This window comes from Lycorma delicatula, chromosome 4, assembly GCF_047948215.1.
Source record: "Lycorma delicatula isolate Av1 chromosome 4, ASM4794821v1, whole genome shotgun sequence".
Lineage (NCBI taxonomy): Eukaryota > Metazoa > Arthropoda > Insecta > Hemiptera > Fulgoridae > Lycorma > Lycorma delicatula.
This window is the reverse complement of record NC_134458.1, coordinates 5,656,299-5,672,348: the sequence shown is the minus strand read 5'-3', so window position 1 is coordinate 5,672,348 and position 16,050 is coordinate 5,656,299. Positions and strand designations below refer to the sequence as shown.

Below are 16,050 nucleotides of genomic sequence, written 5' to 3'. Positions count from 1 at the left end.
CTTAAAATACAGAATCTGATGGCCATTTCTACTGTTAAACGATCATCATCAGTAGACAATGGAAAAAGTAAATATATAAAAAGTATACAACAAAATTAAATGAAATAAATTATATTCTTATAAATTTGTCAGTTAAGATTTTTTCGATTTTTTTAAAAGAAAATAGTGGGCATCGACTACTATTATATATTATATATATAATATATATATTACATTTATATATATATAATATATATATATAACTATTATATATTATATATTAGCTATTGTCAAAAATTAAAAAACCTCCCTCTTTCATGAAAGTGACTTGGTCAAATGCCATTCTTCTCAAACAGATCATCTGGAAAAACAGACTTGTCACAAAACAATAAAATCCCAGATAAACATTAGATGACAAGGATCTATAGAGCCCTTGTCACTTAAAATCTCTCCAATAAACCGTCTCCTCTGAGAAACAGATGATATTCTTTTCTCTTTTCTCATTATTTGGTAAATCGTGGGCCAATTTGCCGTTAGATTGAGCCTCATTCTGAGGTCTCTATACAACGTTCACTTTTCTATTATGTGTTTCACTGTGAAATATGTGTCACAGCTTTCACATATTGGTCTCTGTTCTTCTGCTAGCATGTGACCTATTCGAAGTCTTGTAATGGCTACAAACTGTCGGGGTATTCTTTATGCAATTAAGCCTCGTAGTAATTCCTTTCTTGCTGTAGTTTTTAAGGTCATCTAGTTGAATTAATGGAATGTCGATTTTTTTGCTGTTTGCCGCTCGTTTGGCTGCCTCATTACCAGGAAATACCGACGTGGCCAGGTATCCCTATCAAGATGCATTGTATGCAGTTGTCTTACAGATTTTTAAATGCTGCCAATATATCCTGAACAAGTGCATCATGCGTCAAGTCATTACTTAAAGCAGTGAATGCACTTAAGGAATCGGAGCAGAGAAGCACTCTCTCTTCATTGTAATGTAATACATAACCAAGAGCTTGCTGATGCGTATAACTCTGCTGTGTATACACTGGCTATTGCAGATAAGCCCCGAGTGGGATTCATCATATATGACTTATGAGCTTCCGACGGCGTTCTCATTCTTCGACCCATCAGCGAATATATGGGTGAAATTTTTAAATTCTGCAATCGGTCGTCGAAAAGCATTTGAAATATATAGGTCTGGTAATCGCTGTTCTATCTTCTCCTTCATGTCTATGCGGCCCTCCACCGTAGACATCAACCGCGGCTGGGCTTCCCTTCTGGAGACCAGGAGAACTTCTGGTTGATCAATATTATTACTTCCACATTCTCCCTTTTCCAGGCGGTCTAGAAAAAGTGGATCTTTTCCGATACTGTTCAGCCAAACTGTGTCGATAAAGGAAACAAGATTTATATGTCTCGGGAAGTCTAAGACATAAGCTGCATATTTTAGCAGGATTTATTCCCTTTTGTAGTTCAACGGCATAGCTTCCGTTTCTGACAATGTGTTGTCGATCGGACTGGTAACAAAAAGCTCCTATAGCAAGCCTGATTTCTTTGTTATGGATCACGTCGAGTTCTTAAGATGAGACTTTTGGCGGAGCCATACGCTATTGATTCATAATCTATTCTATATTGGACCGATGCTATGTAAAGTCTCTACAATACTTCTTTATCAGTGCCCCGATTCAAGTTTGACAAACACTTGATGACATTTAGGGCTTTCTGACCCTTAGTTACTAACTCTTGTTATATGCGCCCTCCATGAAAGCTATCTATCCAAAGTTAGACATAAGAAACAAACTGTTTCTTTATATCCAACAATACTGTTTTCCATTATCAGAACTGGACTTTTATATGCCGATCTTTTCCTAATGAAGTGCACACAAGTCTTCTCAGTTGTAAACCAGAATCCATTCGTATTTGCTACTTCTACGAGTTTGTTAATAGCCGTCTGTAGCTTATATTTGATCGTTGCAGTTTGACTGCTGGCGTAGAAAATCGCAAGGTCATCTACATATAAACTTCTTCCAATATCAGACGGTATAGCGGAAATAAGCTTGTTCACTGCGACGTTGAACAAAGTTCCGCTAAACGGCAATCCTTTTACACCGTTTTCTAAAATCCTGAGCGACGAATATTCGTTTCCAATTCTAAGTGTCTTTCTTAGAAGTGTCTTTCTTCTAAATAACTCCTAATAATAGTTGGGATTCTTCCTTTTATTCCCCAATCTTGTAGTTGTTATAAGATGCTGTATCTCCAAGTCATATCAAAGGCTTTCTCTAAATTGAAAAAGACGGCAACACAGTGCTTTTTATTTATAAAACTGTTTAATATAAAATTTTCAACATTAATCATCTAGTATGTGGTGAAATGAAATTTACGATACCCCGCTTGATGGGGTGAAATCCATTCTTATTTTTCAAGGACTCACATGAGTCGATAGTTTATCACATGAGCGTTCTAAACGTTTTCCTAGAGCGCAAGTAAGTGAGATAGGCGATAGCTCCGCGCATCCAAGGGATTTTTCCCTTTCTTTAAAATAGGAAAGTAGGAGCTATAATCGATTTTTTCCATAACGGTTGGTATATACCAGAAATCCAAATTTGATTAAAGAGTTCTAGTATTTTCTTCCTTGCAGTGACATCTAGCATTCTGATCATTTCATATCGGATGTTGTTCGGACCAGCGGCAGTGTTCACTGTTTTACTCAGAGCATAATTAGATTCTACCTCAGTGAATTCTTCATTATAATACAAATTAGTCTGAGTATCAACCAATATATCATTTTCAGTTACAGCTTTATGTTTCTCAAAATTATCATCACAATTTTCCTTCATACTGACAGCTTCATAGTGACTCAAAAATCTCTCGACTATGTCCGAAGGCGAGTCAAGGAGCTTTCTCCATCCTTGATATTATTATTATCATTATCGTTATCTTTATCTTTATCAGGATCGTTACCATTATCGTTATTATTATTATTTTTTTAAGTATTAGGGGTATCGACTGCTTTGATCATTAGCCCCTTCCACACCAAAAAATAAAAAAAACATGTTTTTCCCTCATGGTAAGAAACACGAGCGACGTAGTCAGTGGACCAGTCTTGTCAAGAGAAATCATCTAAAAATCCGGGTGTAATGGTTCACCACAGACACATATCTGCTGCCTTGTACAACGAGCCGCCGTATGTCCGAATCTCTGACACCCACAACAACGCAAAGGTGTTGGGATAAACGGACGCACATCCAACCTGTGAAAACAAGCTTTTATCTTCTCCGGACAGCTTGGTTTATTAAAAGTTAACACATGTGATGCAAAAGATTGAACTTCCCCATTCCGACGCATGTTTAAGTGACTGCAGCAACAACACCTTGTTCCTGCAGTTCATCTACAATCTCCTCCTATGTGCAGTTTAACAAATTCCTGCGCACTATAATGCCTTTGAGGTGTTCAATGTACTACGGGGAGATGTCTCAATGTACATGACTCCGATCTTCTTTGCTTTCAATAGTCACAACGATTGAGCGTTGTTGACACTTTCTACAAAAGGTCTAACTGCAGTTTTCCGTGTCTCTTTAACCGGTTCACCAGCAGCTTCCGTGATGCCACGAGCTATCACGAAAGGACTATTTTCGAAAAATCACCGTCTTTCTTCTTTAATACCAAATACATTGGTACTGCACCACTATTCTTCGTTCAAAACTTAGACGTTTCCTTCTTCCTTTCCAGATCTATAAGCTCTTCTTTATCGCTAAATTCTACACTCTTCCTTCTCTTCGCCAACGAAGACAAAGGCTCTCCAGGACGAGGGTTTATACGTGGACCCTCTGCCACGGAAGATGGGGAAAAATTGTCCGTAATCCTATAATACGCCAGTAATGATGTCACAAGGTGCGGGCAGATAAACGATTAGGCGTGCCCCGGATCATTGATCCTGCCTGGGTTCCCCCAATCCATCGCCTTCCACAAATTTACCCGGGCCGGGGAGTCAGGTACTGCCTGACCCACGATCCCTGCCTGACCGACATCCCAGGGCTCGCAAATAGCAGTAAGGCCTCCGATACTCTTACCCATAGGACAATCCCTGCCAAGGGCCGTAGTGACTGACTCAAGCTGAACGGCGCAAGATTTCGGCAGAGTAAGCTCACAGCAGCCCACCCTCAACTCGGCTCCACAACCGTAAAGAGGGATGGGCACTCCGCCCAGCGTCAACAGACAATTCACGGTCGCGCCTACCACCCCCGCTACAAACAGCGAAACCGAGAAGCACAACCGCAACCAGCTTGGGACCACCACTCCCGTACTTCACAAGGAGCTCCTGAGCAAGACCATGTCACCGTTGGCTGACATAAGTACAGGTACCGAAGTACTGTAATGTCTTTGCTCGCCACGTACATGTGCGTAGATGTTGCAATAATAATAATTATTATTGTTAAATAATTTATTAACTTATTTTCTTGTAAATACATATAAATATATATATGTACTATTTCTTAAAAGTCTACCGGTGATAAATGTTTAATAATCGAAATGGTTATAATAGTTTAAGAATTAAGTTAACTTTTTTTACGGTTCATCAGCCGTAAATACGGTTGATGTATTCTGTCATTTACTACAACAATTCAAACTATCCTACATTTATACTAAAAAGTATTCGATATAATGTACAAAAAAAGGAAAGATTTGTCCGTAAACGACAGGGTTTTTATAGAAACAATATGTAGGTTTCAAACGAAAAAGAAAGACAAATCAAATCTTTTATTCGTTACAAAATAGCTGGTAAGAATGATTAAAACCAAATGATGTATTGTTGAACAGCTGTACAAATCGAATCAAACATGTTAATAATTAACCATAACTGTGTCTAATTATCTAACTGTTTTTAATCAATCTAGTTCTATTTATCATCTGTTTTAATGATTTTTACCAGCTATTTTGTAATGAATAAAATAGTGATTTATCTGAAATTGATGTTTTTGTTTGAAAGCCGCCATTTTGTTTCTATAAATCCTAGCAGGTTGAAATTATCTCAGAGCATTTTTATAACCTTAGTTAAAAGGTTTGTTAAGTTTCAGTATAATCAGTAGGAGAATAAGCGAACGATACGAAATCAAAAGTTCTTTTAAATAGTCAGCGCAATAGTCGCTATAACGATAAGAAATCTACTACGTTTTTATCTACATCGGGTTCGGTAGCGGTTGGACTAAAAATGTGGATAATTTCACGGGATTACATTAATACTGCTAATATAATATTAAGCGTGTCGACATTCGTTCTTTTTTTTCAGTCCGCCCGCTTCTGTACCCGATGAATTCAGAAAGCTAATTTGTGCTAACCGAACCGTCTTTTGCTAAATCTTTAAATTATTTTTTTCTGAATTTGATCGAGATATATATTTTTAACCGAAATAATTTTTTTTAAATTTTCACGCCAGCTTAATGAGCTACTTAAAATTTCTTAATGTTGCTTATTTATAATCTATTTGTAATTACTGCAATTTAAGCTAGTTCTATTATTTTTTTTTGTTCTAGTTTTCATTTGTAAAATACTGTTGACCGTGTGCTTTAAAAGATGTCGGTTGATATTTCAGGATACCTCACTCGGTTTTTTAATTCCGCCATTATTAATTGCAAGCAAATAATGCCATTAAAATGACCAGTTTGCACATTGTTTTTATAAAATTGATTATTGGATAATAAAAACGATTGTAAAAATTAAAAAACACGATTACCAAATAAAAAAAAATAAATTAACCTAAAAAAAGACAATAAATCGAACTAAAAAAAAGAAACAGGGTATGGCAAAAAAGGACTAAACATCGTTAAGCAGTTTTACATTTTTACATTATGCATCGTATTACAGATTTTATTTAATTAAATAAAATGATGGGTAACCGATCAACCTTCAGACAGTTTTAATTTGTTTAAATATATTTTTCATTTTTTAGAAATAGCAGGCGTTTAAGGTTGTCTAATGATTAATTTTCACCTGTCTTACATCGATAAGAAAATTTAGTTCTTCAACGAAAATATTTAAATGCAGTGGGGGGGGGGCTCCTAATAAAGAATAATTACTATTCAGAGCTCTTTGATATAGTACAATTACTATTCAGAGCCCTCCCTCCCCGACTATAATTAAGTATTTTCTTTGTAGGATAAAATTTTCTGGTGAGAACATAATCATTAGACAACCTTAAATCCCTACTATTTCTACAACATGAAAAATATATTTAAACAAATTAAATCTGTGTCATAATTGATTGGTCACTCGTTATTTTATCTAATTAAATACTGCTTAACCACGTTTAGTCCTTTATTTCCATACCTTCTTTTCGTTTTTTTAAATCGATTTATTGTCGATTTTTTAATTTTTTTTGTATTTTGGCAGTCATGTTTTTTATTTATAAAAATTTATTTTATTATTTATTACTTTTTAGCGATCATCGAGAAAAAATTCACGATTCAAAAGCTTATGGATGTAACGTATTTAACGTACCGAGCCAAATGAGGAAACTGTAAACATTTCAATTTAATTGGCGTATACCGGTCTAAACTTACAGATTTTCAAGCGATTGAGCTCCTCGAGGGACTTTTTATGGTATCGATTATACAGCAATTTTCTGGGATCCAAACAATTAATGACTAAATTCTCCGACCGTCTCACGCGACTCAGTGCTACTTAAGCCTGGGGTCTTTGCAAAGATATGAATGCTCAGATCTACGGCTCTTCTCTAGGATAGTTCCTCGTTGTTTATGCACCGTCACAGCCCAGCACAGTATTAGTGGCAGCATACGCCGTTCCACTTTTCCCTGTCCCTTAAAGCATTAGATTCGACAATGATGGGATCGATCATCGATCTGAAACCGATAGCATTACCTCTAACAGTACTATCATCAAACTCTATAAAGACCGTTTGTGGGAGTTAGCCGGGCTCAAGCTGATCTCGGCGTAGCTCGGGCCACTCGATTTTTGTGAGTATATCAGTTAATTTTTGTTCTGGTTTGGTTTCATCGTATTTTGTATTATAGTAGCACATACCCCGTTTGAATTTTGAAAATCGGAAGATCGGTTGCGAAGATATAACAACATTTCCGAATGACCGAGATCTGTTAGATCGAGATGTATCTAACATTAGCCTTCAACCTATTAACAAACACCCCTTTTCAATTTTAAAAATCGGATGATTTTTGCAGCGATATTATAAGAGCACCATTTTGCACCTCCCAAAACAGCGCCCCATGGATACCCCGTTTGTTACCGGTTGATTTTATGATCGGTCTAGCCTCGCACGAGGTGCTCGCATCACCTCACCAGTCCAGCCTCACACGCAGTCCCCAAAGGGAGCCATTATTATTAACAGAATTTTTTTAAATTTATTTATATATATTAGCTAGCCTACGGCACTCCCGGTAACGTAAGGATTCCAACGCGGGGTCATACGTCTAAATCGGTGCGAAGTTGAGTTGCTACGGTGGAACATACATACATGCACCCTAAATACATTACACTCCTTTTTGGGCAGTCGTGTAAAAAAAATATGTATTGCTTTTTTTTTCACTTTCCATATCGATAAGTGATTTTAGTGAAATCGGATATTAATTAATAACAACATAATTTGGAGTATTTTATGGAAAAATCTGTTTTTTCTTTCTTCATTTGCACGTATAATTTTAAAGTTAAAATATATGCAGGCATGCGATGCAAACCTCTTGACCTTACTTGTTTTATAGTTTAAGTTTAATACTTTAATTGTATCACTTAATAGTTTATTGACGATTAAGTTTATTTTTTTTCGAACGAACTTAATACTTTAAGGCAACGAATTATAAGTACATTCTCATTAACGTTTTATAAGCACGAAGTACATTTTTGATTAACATATTTTGCTTTTACTTTATACCGTACCGTGTGTTATCAATATTAACTATAAACAGATTATTTCTTTGTTATTTTGAGAAATGGAATCTGAAGCTATCGTAGGGCCTATATAATGAATTCTTAAAAAATTAATCCGACAACGTTGATTTTAATTTAAATGAACATTAATTCCCCCTCCCCCTCGTTTTGGATTGCATCCGAATAACATAATTTATAATCTTCTATTTGGAAATTAAGATACGATACGTAAATTTACGGGTAAATTGAATAGGAATGATATCGGTCCATAAAACTGGCACTTTTACCGCAGAAAATCGTAAATATTATGTTACGGATATGATATAAACACGAACTTTAATAAATCAGCTTTATTTCTGTACTGTTTATCATATATTGATTAGTAACTGATGACATTCCTAGTATTTAAAATAATAAAACAATTATTCATAATAATTATAAATAACAATAGAATTAAAATAAACCAAGTGTAAGCTTCTTGAAGTAAAGCCGATTTTAGAATATTTGAAATAGATTATTACAATTTTCTGCTTTAGGTATTTAAGTCTAGTCGTAGTTTTTTTTAATGATCTCCAGACAGTTACATCAATATCAGTTAATATATACTTAGATATTTGTTTTGTGATGTATTGTGGTAATTTAATAGGCTGAATTGACTACATTAAATAATCGATAAATGATCTTAAACTGTGTCTTTAAATTTAACAATGTTGCCAAGAAAAATAAATGACAGTCTTCTCGGTACACGTTATGAACAGTAACGCTGAAAGTTTTTGTATCCAAATCTCGGTAAAAAACTTTATACTCACTCACGAGTAAATGACTAGACAGTATTAATTAAAAACCTAATTATTGGCATTAAAAAAAAAAAAAATATATATATATATATATATATATAAAATAACCTAAATAAAGTGTGAAATATAAATATGGCAGTACGGGTTCGGGAAGCAAAGAAGGCACGATAAAAATGTAGGCGCTTGTCGCTGTAGCTGCTATAATAAAATTTTTAGAACCGGCTGAAACTCGTGCTGAAGCGCACAGAACCTCGGCGCATCGCAGAACTACATATATATATGAATGTATCATGTATTCAGTAGCCTAACAGGACAAGTAGTGGGGAGAATTTTACCTGCGCGAGTTCTTTAGAGCTTGGCTTACTTCAGTTCATCGTATGAACTATGATAGTGAGGTTAGCCCAGGCTGTGAGCGCGCCGTGTGTGTTCGTGTACTATTGAGTGTGGTGTAAATTATTGTATTTCTAACAAATGTTATACTTAAACTTGTGTTTTTTTTCATAGTACAAATATTATAACATTGATTTACAAGAAAAATCGAATTATTTTAATTGTATTTGAATCCGTTCTAAGCCACTAAAATAATTTTATTTTAACATCCGTGGAATATATTTTAAAGTAATATATACATATTTAAATACAATAAGATAAATATTTACTTAAATATATTTATTATCTTTACAAGTAACATAGATCTTTTATGTTGACAATATATAGAAATAGTTTCGTGTTGAAGTATCGATTTATACAGCTCTGCTGGTATATGCAAGTAATTTATTTGTACTTTTTGATTTTGTAAATCAATGTTTTAATGCCGTTACTTTCTAATAATTTATCGGTCAGGCTAGTTTTGTGATCTCGCTGAATTCAAGTTATACGATATATAAACCGTCGTTTCTTTTATCTCTTTTGATCATAATTACTCGGTAACGATTTAAGAGAAATTTGTTGTCGCTAACTTGTTCTCTCTGCTTGTGCATTTTGCCTCTTCAACTCTGAAAATAAAAGGTTGAATATTTAAAGCGACAACAGGTGATGATTAACAGTTATCGTTAAGATCAGCATGTTCAAACCGCAGTCGGCAAAAACACCTAACTAAACCTAATTAAGAAATAAATTTTCAGGATATTTTATAAGGTAAGCTTTCATTAATTGTATTTTGTAGTATATGCCGTTTTATATAGTAAAAATTTAAAATAGTATTAGCCCGTACAGGAAAATATGTTTAAGATTACAGGTTTCTTTTTAAACCGTATGCGTATATTATTTCTATGAAACTTTGAAAGAAAAATTAATATTTCTGATTGCACTTTAAAAACGACAAAGAAAAGCAAAGTACAATGTAAACTACATCTGGTCGATATTTGACGTTCAACATTTGGATCATCACAACGCATCTTTAGATTAAATAGTAAATACAATATAAACCTAACGAAACTAAACTTTTTTAATGACTTTTTTTGTTGAAATTCAGTTTAAAAATTATGCAGATTGTACCGTTATAAGTTCTAATACTAATGTTATTCCAGACCTTTAAATAAAAACTTGTATAACATTTTATTACCGCTTTTTAATATAAAAAAATTAAATAACAGTATTTTCAGATATACGTATATAACTTTATAACCTAAAAATGTATTCTATCAAGCAGAAAAGAATTTTTCCCTCGAGCAGGTTTGCGTGCTTGCGTAGACTAAATATATCTAGGTTTTTCTTATTGTTTCATTGTACGCATGCTCACATGACTGCTACCCGGTATACTGGTATACTATCTTTAACTTTTTGCTCGTGTATTTCACGCTTTACTATTTATATTTCATATTCCATTTCGTTTTTTTTTACTATCTTTAGTTGGAAATTTTTATTAAACAAAAAGTCCTTTATCTATCATAAAAATTACACTTTATCGTTTTATAAATATCGTAAATGTGACAGGTTTCTTACCTATGTTAAATCGACATAGAATATTAATTTAATAATACATAAGAAAATCTTTTAGATTTCGTAAATATATTGTTTTATTGAAAATCGGCTTTTATTCTACTATTAATCTATCGGCAGTTATGGTTAAAAATTAGAAGAAAATTATTGCCCTCTGTAAAAAACATTACCCTGTCTAGATTAGATTTTTGTTTTTAAAATTTTTTGAGGTTACCCGTCTTAAAATATCTTTAAATTTCAAAATTCGTTACGTACTGCCCGATTAAGTAAATGCGGTAGCTTGTATGCGGAGAGGGGGGGATTAATTCTCTTTATTAATCGGGTAACGGATTTAGGAAGTTATTAATCTAGTGATTAATATGTATTTATGTATTTCGATCAGAATTTGAATATTTTGAAAATTATTTCCCTGTCCGTTATGTAACTTATAAAAAATAATGAAATTAACTTAATTGTAGAATATTTGAATATTTAATTGAGAAGATTTGTAGGAATAAGCCAAAATACTAGATAAGGTTTTTTTTGTACTTTCATCATCTTAAAGGAGGTGATAGCTTACTTTAAATAGGGTTTAAATTCGTATCGATATTTGTAGTTTCTTGTAATTCGCTGTTAAATTTTAAGGCTCCTAAAATATCGTAAATTTTAGACTTATTGTAATTGACATTTTATTATTGTCACCTCATTCTCCTTGCGATTCGGCATCTTTGCCTTTTACAGCAGCAGTTTTTTTTTGTGGCCTCTATATTTTCTCCTAATTTGTTTATAACGACTTTACTAAAATAATATCGGCTTTGCAATATTCTTTGTAGATTTAGAGCACACTTTGATATAAAACACCTAATCGGTTATTAAGAAAAATCATGTATAATCATATCCCGATATCCTCAATTCTTGATGTTTCTAAACCGTAAAATCCATTTGATGGCCGGAGAAATTTGAACTCTGCTGACTATTATGCGTGTTCTTAATTCTTTATACTTAATCTTACTAGAAGGTAGGTTTGTATCTTTTTATTCCGTAATAACCTATGTATCGAGTCGCCGATTAAATTAAATTTTGCGGTTTATTTTTCGTATAAAACCATCCTCGTAGGAGTCATCCCGTACCGATTAATTACAGTACGTGGTTCGACTCGCAGATATTACCGAATTAATTTAAACACTATATACAGCACTTATTACTACTATCGATTTTAGAGGGACTATTTCGATCTTATTTGCAAAGGTTCTACAATGAAACAGTTCGTATTTGTATTTGTAACGTCAACAAACACGATTACAATAAGATTTATCAATTTATTTATTATATATATTTTTTATATATAATTACATTTTATTTTAATATATAATTAATTTATAGATTGGTTGTATTATTTTAAATGACTTAACGTATCTTCTGTCTGCGTGAAGTATATTAAATTTTTTAAACGAATAATTTCCTTTGTCATTAAGGTTAACAACGGTTTGCGGCCCACACCCGTTTAGTAAATAGATTAAATGCGGATAAGAGATTATGAAGTAGGCGTTTTTTGTACACGCCCTACTTATTTATGAAGTTAGATGGAATTTATTTTCCTGGTTATTTCAGACGGTTCAAGTGTTAGTCGTTTAAAAAATGTTACCCGAACGAAGAATTTTTAATTTTTCGACGTTTTGACATTTAAGCCGTTTAGTCTAGACCGAGGAAAATTACCGCAATCAAATTATAACAAATCGTTTCGTAGACTTCGAAAAACTTCAGATTCTACTTAAAATGGGATATGGTATCGTAATTACGAAAGTGCTCTAAACATAGCGATATCGTGCAGTCGTTCGATTTATTTTCTAACTTTAATCTAAGTATATTAATTTTTCTTATTTTGAAGCGCCAACTAAGAAACAAAACCAATCGCGTATAGAGTATTGAATCGGCTTTTAGCAGAATTTTATATCGTAATGTGTATTTTTAAATTACTTATTTTAATTATTAAAATACGATTTATACTCGCAGCAAAATTATTCTTAAGATCGTGTGAGATGATAGTTCTTTATCGCGTAAATAAAACAATGTAAAACTGTTGTAGTCTTCTTACCGGCTTGTGCATTTTATTTTTCCGTTGTGTAAAAAAAGCCGAATCAATTTGTCTTATCTAAAAAAAATTTTATCACCGTAATATTTATCATTTCTGTACTTGAAGTTTACAAAAAATTTCAAAAAAGCCGATTTTGTTTACATCACCACCACATTATGTCTTGCACAACATAAGTACTATAACGTTAACAGTTACCTGCAATTCATATTCTACTCGATCCACCTTCCAAACGTTTTTAGGTTTTCACTGAATGAAATATTCTTTAATCTAAATTAAAACTATTTTCTGTTCAATTTAAAATATTTGAAAGAATTTAAAACGTTTAGGAGAAAAATTAACGCTGTTTGTATATCTGATAAAATATCTATTTACGAAAAACATAACTTTTAACGACCGAGTTACAGAGCTTTTTTTGTGAGTAATTAAATAAAATAAAAATGCCGAAATAGATATAAAGTTACATTTGTCTACATAAAATGCATAATTTTCATACAAAATAACAAGTTAAGTTATAAATTCGTAGGCTTAGGTGTCCAAAAAAACATCAAAAGTTAAAAACGGTTTACGTGAACGCATCGTCTTTACCTATTTTTCGTCTACATCGGAAAACTTTTAATCTTATAACATACATTTTTATAGGATCGTTTGATTATTTAAAAGAATCGATTTTCTTTGAACTAAAAAAAAGATCGATTTAGAATGTTTAATAGATTTTGATACGATTAAATTTTGTTCGTATATGACATTTTTATCTGTCAAAAAATTACAGTACGCTTCGAACCGTATTTTTATTTAATTTTAAATTCACCTCACCCCGGTACAGTCGATTTAAATCTTATTGTTACTGTATACGATAAAATTTATCGAATCGACACTTTATTATTTTTCTTTAAACATAAGATGTTAATGCGAGATTAATTTCCGAACGTTATCGTAGAGGTAAAATTCTTCAAAAAAAGTTTTTGGATAGGTCAAAATAGTATCGTCGGTAGTATCCTGTTTTAAGCTTTACGGCAGAATACTCAACGCCATAAAGACGAGATCGTGTGAACTTTAATTGCTTATTTTTGCACAAATAACTGACCGTGTGAATAAAAATATATAATTTTTTTTTTTAAATGTTAAATTGTGAGTTACAGGTTCTACGGCAATTTTTGAAAAAGTAATGAACAACAGGTAGAGATATAATTATAGAAAAGGCATGGGATTTTAGAAATAAAATTAAGAAGCAAGACGAGTAAGATGTATATACATTTAATCTCGCGCTTATTTACCATCCATCTGATAGAATTTTCAGGAAAATTTGTAAAGAATCTGGTTGAACTTCGGTTTAATGTGCGACGATAATATACGGCGTGGTTGTGCACATGTTCTGACCAGAAATGTGACCAAAACTATTAAATACGTCTACCGAATCGTGGTCCTACGAACGTTTATCCCTTTTCTGTATCTTTAAGGGAAGGATACGGTTGTAGGAAATTATTAGCTTTATAAAAAAATTTATTTCGTTCTGAAATAACTCTGTCAAATTTTTTATGAGTCTTCACCGATTAAAGTTCTGTCAGAGTCTAAATATACAGAAAACAGAGTATCATCGACATTATAGATGTCTTTAAAAGATAGTAGTTTTATAACGCCTTTTAATCTATTCCCAGAAGGAAAGTTGAAATAAAATACTTCATCGTGTATTCGATCAGGCCCTAATAAGATACGACACGGTAAATAATTGTCACTCCAAGTGTTAGAGGTAAAATGAATAACGTAACATCGTACAACAAAAAAATCGATCGTTTATTCGCTTTCATAATTTAGTAAGTAAAAATTCAGGGCAGAATTCTGTTTTTAAGCTTGTTTTCGATATATTTTTGTCGAAAGATTACCATCTCTGTGATAATAAAACAAGGATATTATGGCGCAGCGACATGACATTCATTTATAGATTTGACTTTTGAAAATGCGAACACTTCTACAGGTGTCACACAGGACTATAATTTGCGTCACGAAAAAACTCTTCTTTGTAGAGTTATAACCGTTAGAAGGGAAAATTTATTTTTTCTTAAAGGTGTAACTCATACGAGAAAAAACGTCTAAGAATTACGACAAATAAGGAATAAAAAATATCCCGCTTTCGCTACTGTTTTCGGATATGACGATTTGATAAATCTATGACTTCATTAGTAGATTAAATTGAAAAAATTAAAGATTAAGTATATTTACTTACTGAATTTTAACTATCGTGCGTTTTTCCGAGGTCCTTTTTTCAATAGGCCGGCAGCCGTTAAAAATTTGCTATATCGGCTGTTGAGGGACAGAAAGAGAGAAACAGAAATTTTATTTTTACACTTAACTACGTATTTTAACAACACTAACGATATGTACAAGTTTTAAATTAGTATAAAAGCGGTCGTTATTTAAAGAAAACTCTCCAGTGAAACTGCTGGTAATCTCGACTCTCAGCAAACAATACCGGTCATCTGTTAACCATTTACACTCTACCTAGAGCCGAAATCATTTTTTTAAATGATCGTCGTGGTGATATCGACCATCGGGAAAAATGTTTTAAACAAGTGTACGACAGATGAAATTCTGTACTTATGTTTACTTATAAACATTTCTTTACTTTCATGACGACTTGTATAATTCAGAACCTCCGTAACCTAATGATCTCTTCTGTAAGCTTCTAACCGTACTCGGCTCGATCGTGTCCGTTAGAAGTCGTCAAATTATGTTACCAGCTAGTCTTTTTTCTACGCAATAATGTCCATCGAACTTTAAACAACTCATCGTATATTTTATTCTATAAGCGGTTTTTCATTAGCACAATATCGTTATAACTTTTATAAATAAAGCAACAAAGTTAGTTTTTTGGAATTCATTATTTTTTCTCATAATTACCGTTTTTATTACATTTTTAATTATGTTCAGCGTACTCATAAACGTTTTATGCATGTAAGGACAACATCCGTTTTTCACATGACTGCCTAAAAACATAGTGTAATGTATTTAGGGTGTATGTTTGTTCCACCGTAGGGGCTCAACGGCCGGACCGATTTAGATGTATCGCGCTTGGAATCCTTACGTTACCGGAATTGTCGTATGCTATATATTTATTTGGGTGATTCAGAAGGAAAGGGAATTAATCTGGAAACTGATTCTTGAGCTTGAAATAAGGAAAAACATACGTCCGAAAACGCTTTTTTATCGAGTTTGGCAAGCGAAAAATTTCGTGCGGATTTCAGTTCCCCAGTGAAATCTCAGTATGTTAGTGGTAAACTTGATTGTTTCTTATGTTTTTTGACCTGAAAAATCTAATTAAACCTATCCCAGAACCGTATTTTCCATAGTTTTCATGATATCCAATGTAAA

General features: G+C 32.9%; 1 protein-coding gene across 8 annotated transcripts in view; it reads left to right on the top strand.

Annotated features, from left to right (window-relative positions):
- Positions 1-16,050, top strand: part of PMCA (plasma membrane calcium-transporting ATPase 3) — a 762,833-nt gene that overhangs the window by 366,871 nt on the left and 379,912 nt on the right. Inside the window, exon 1 of one of the 8 annotated variants that reach the window (XM_075362201.1) lies at positions 9,409-9,806. The exons of the other annotated variants lie outside the window; for them this stretch is intronic. The gene's annotated coding sequence lies outside the window, so the exon portion shown is untranslated. Of the gene's footprint in view, positions 1-9,408; positions 9,807-16,050 lie in introns of those variants that run through there. 8 annotated transcript variants of the gene reach the window in all.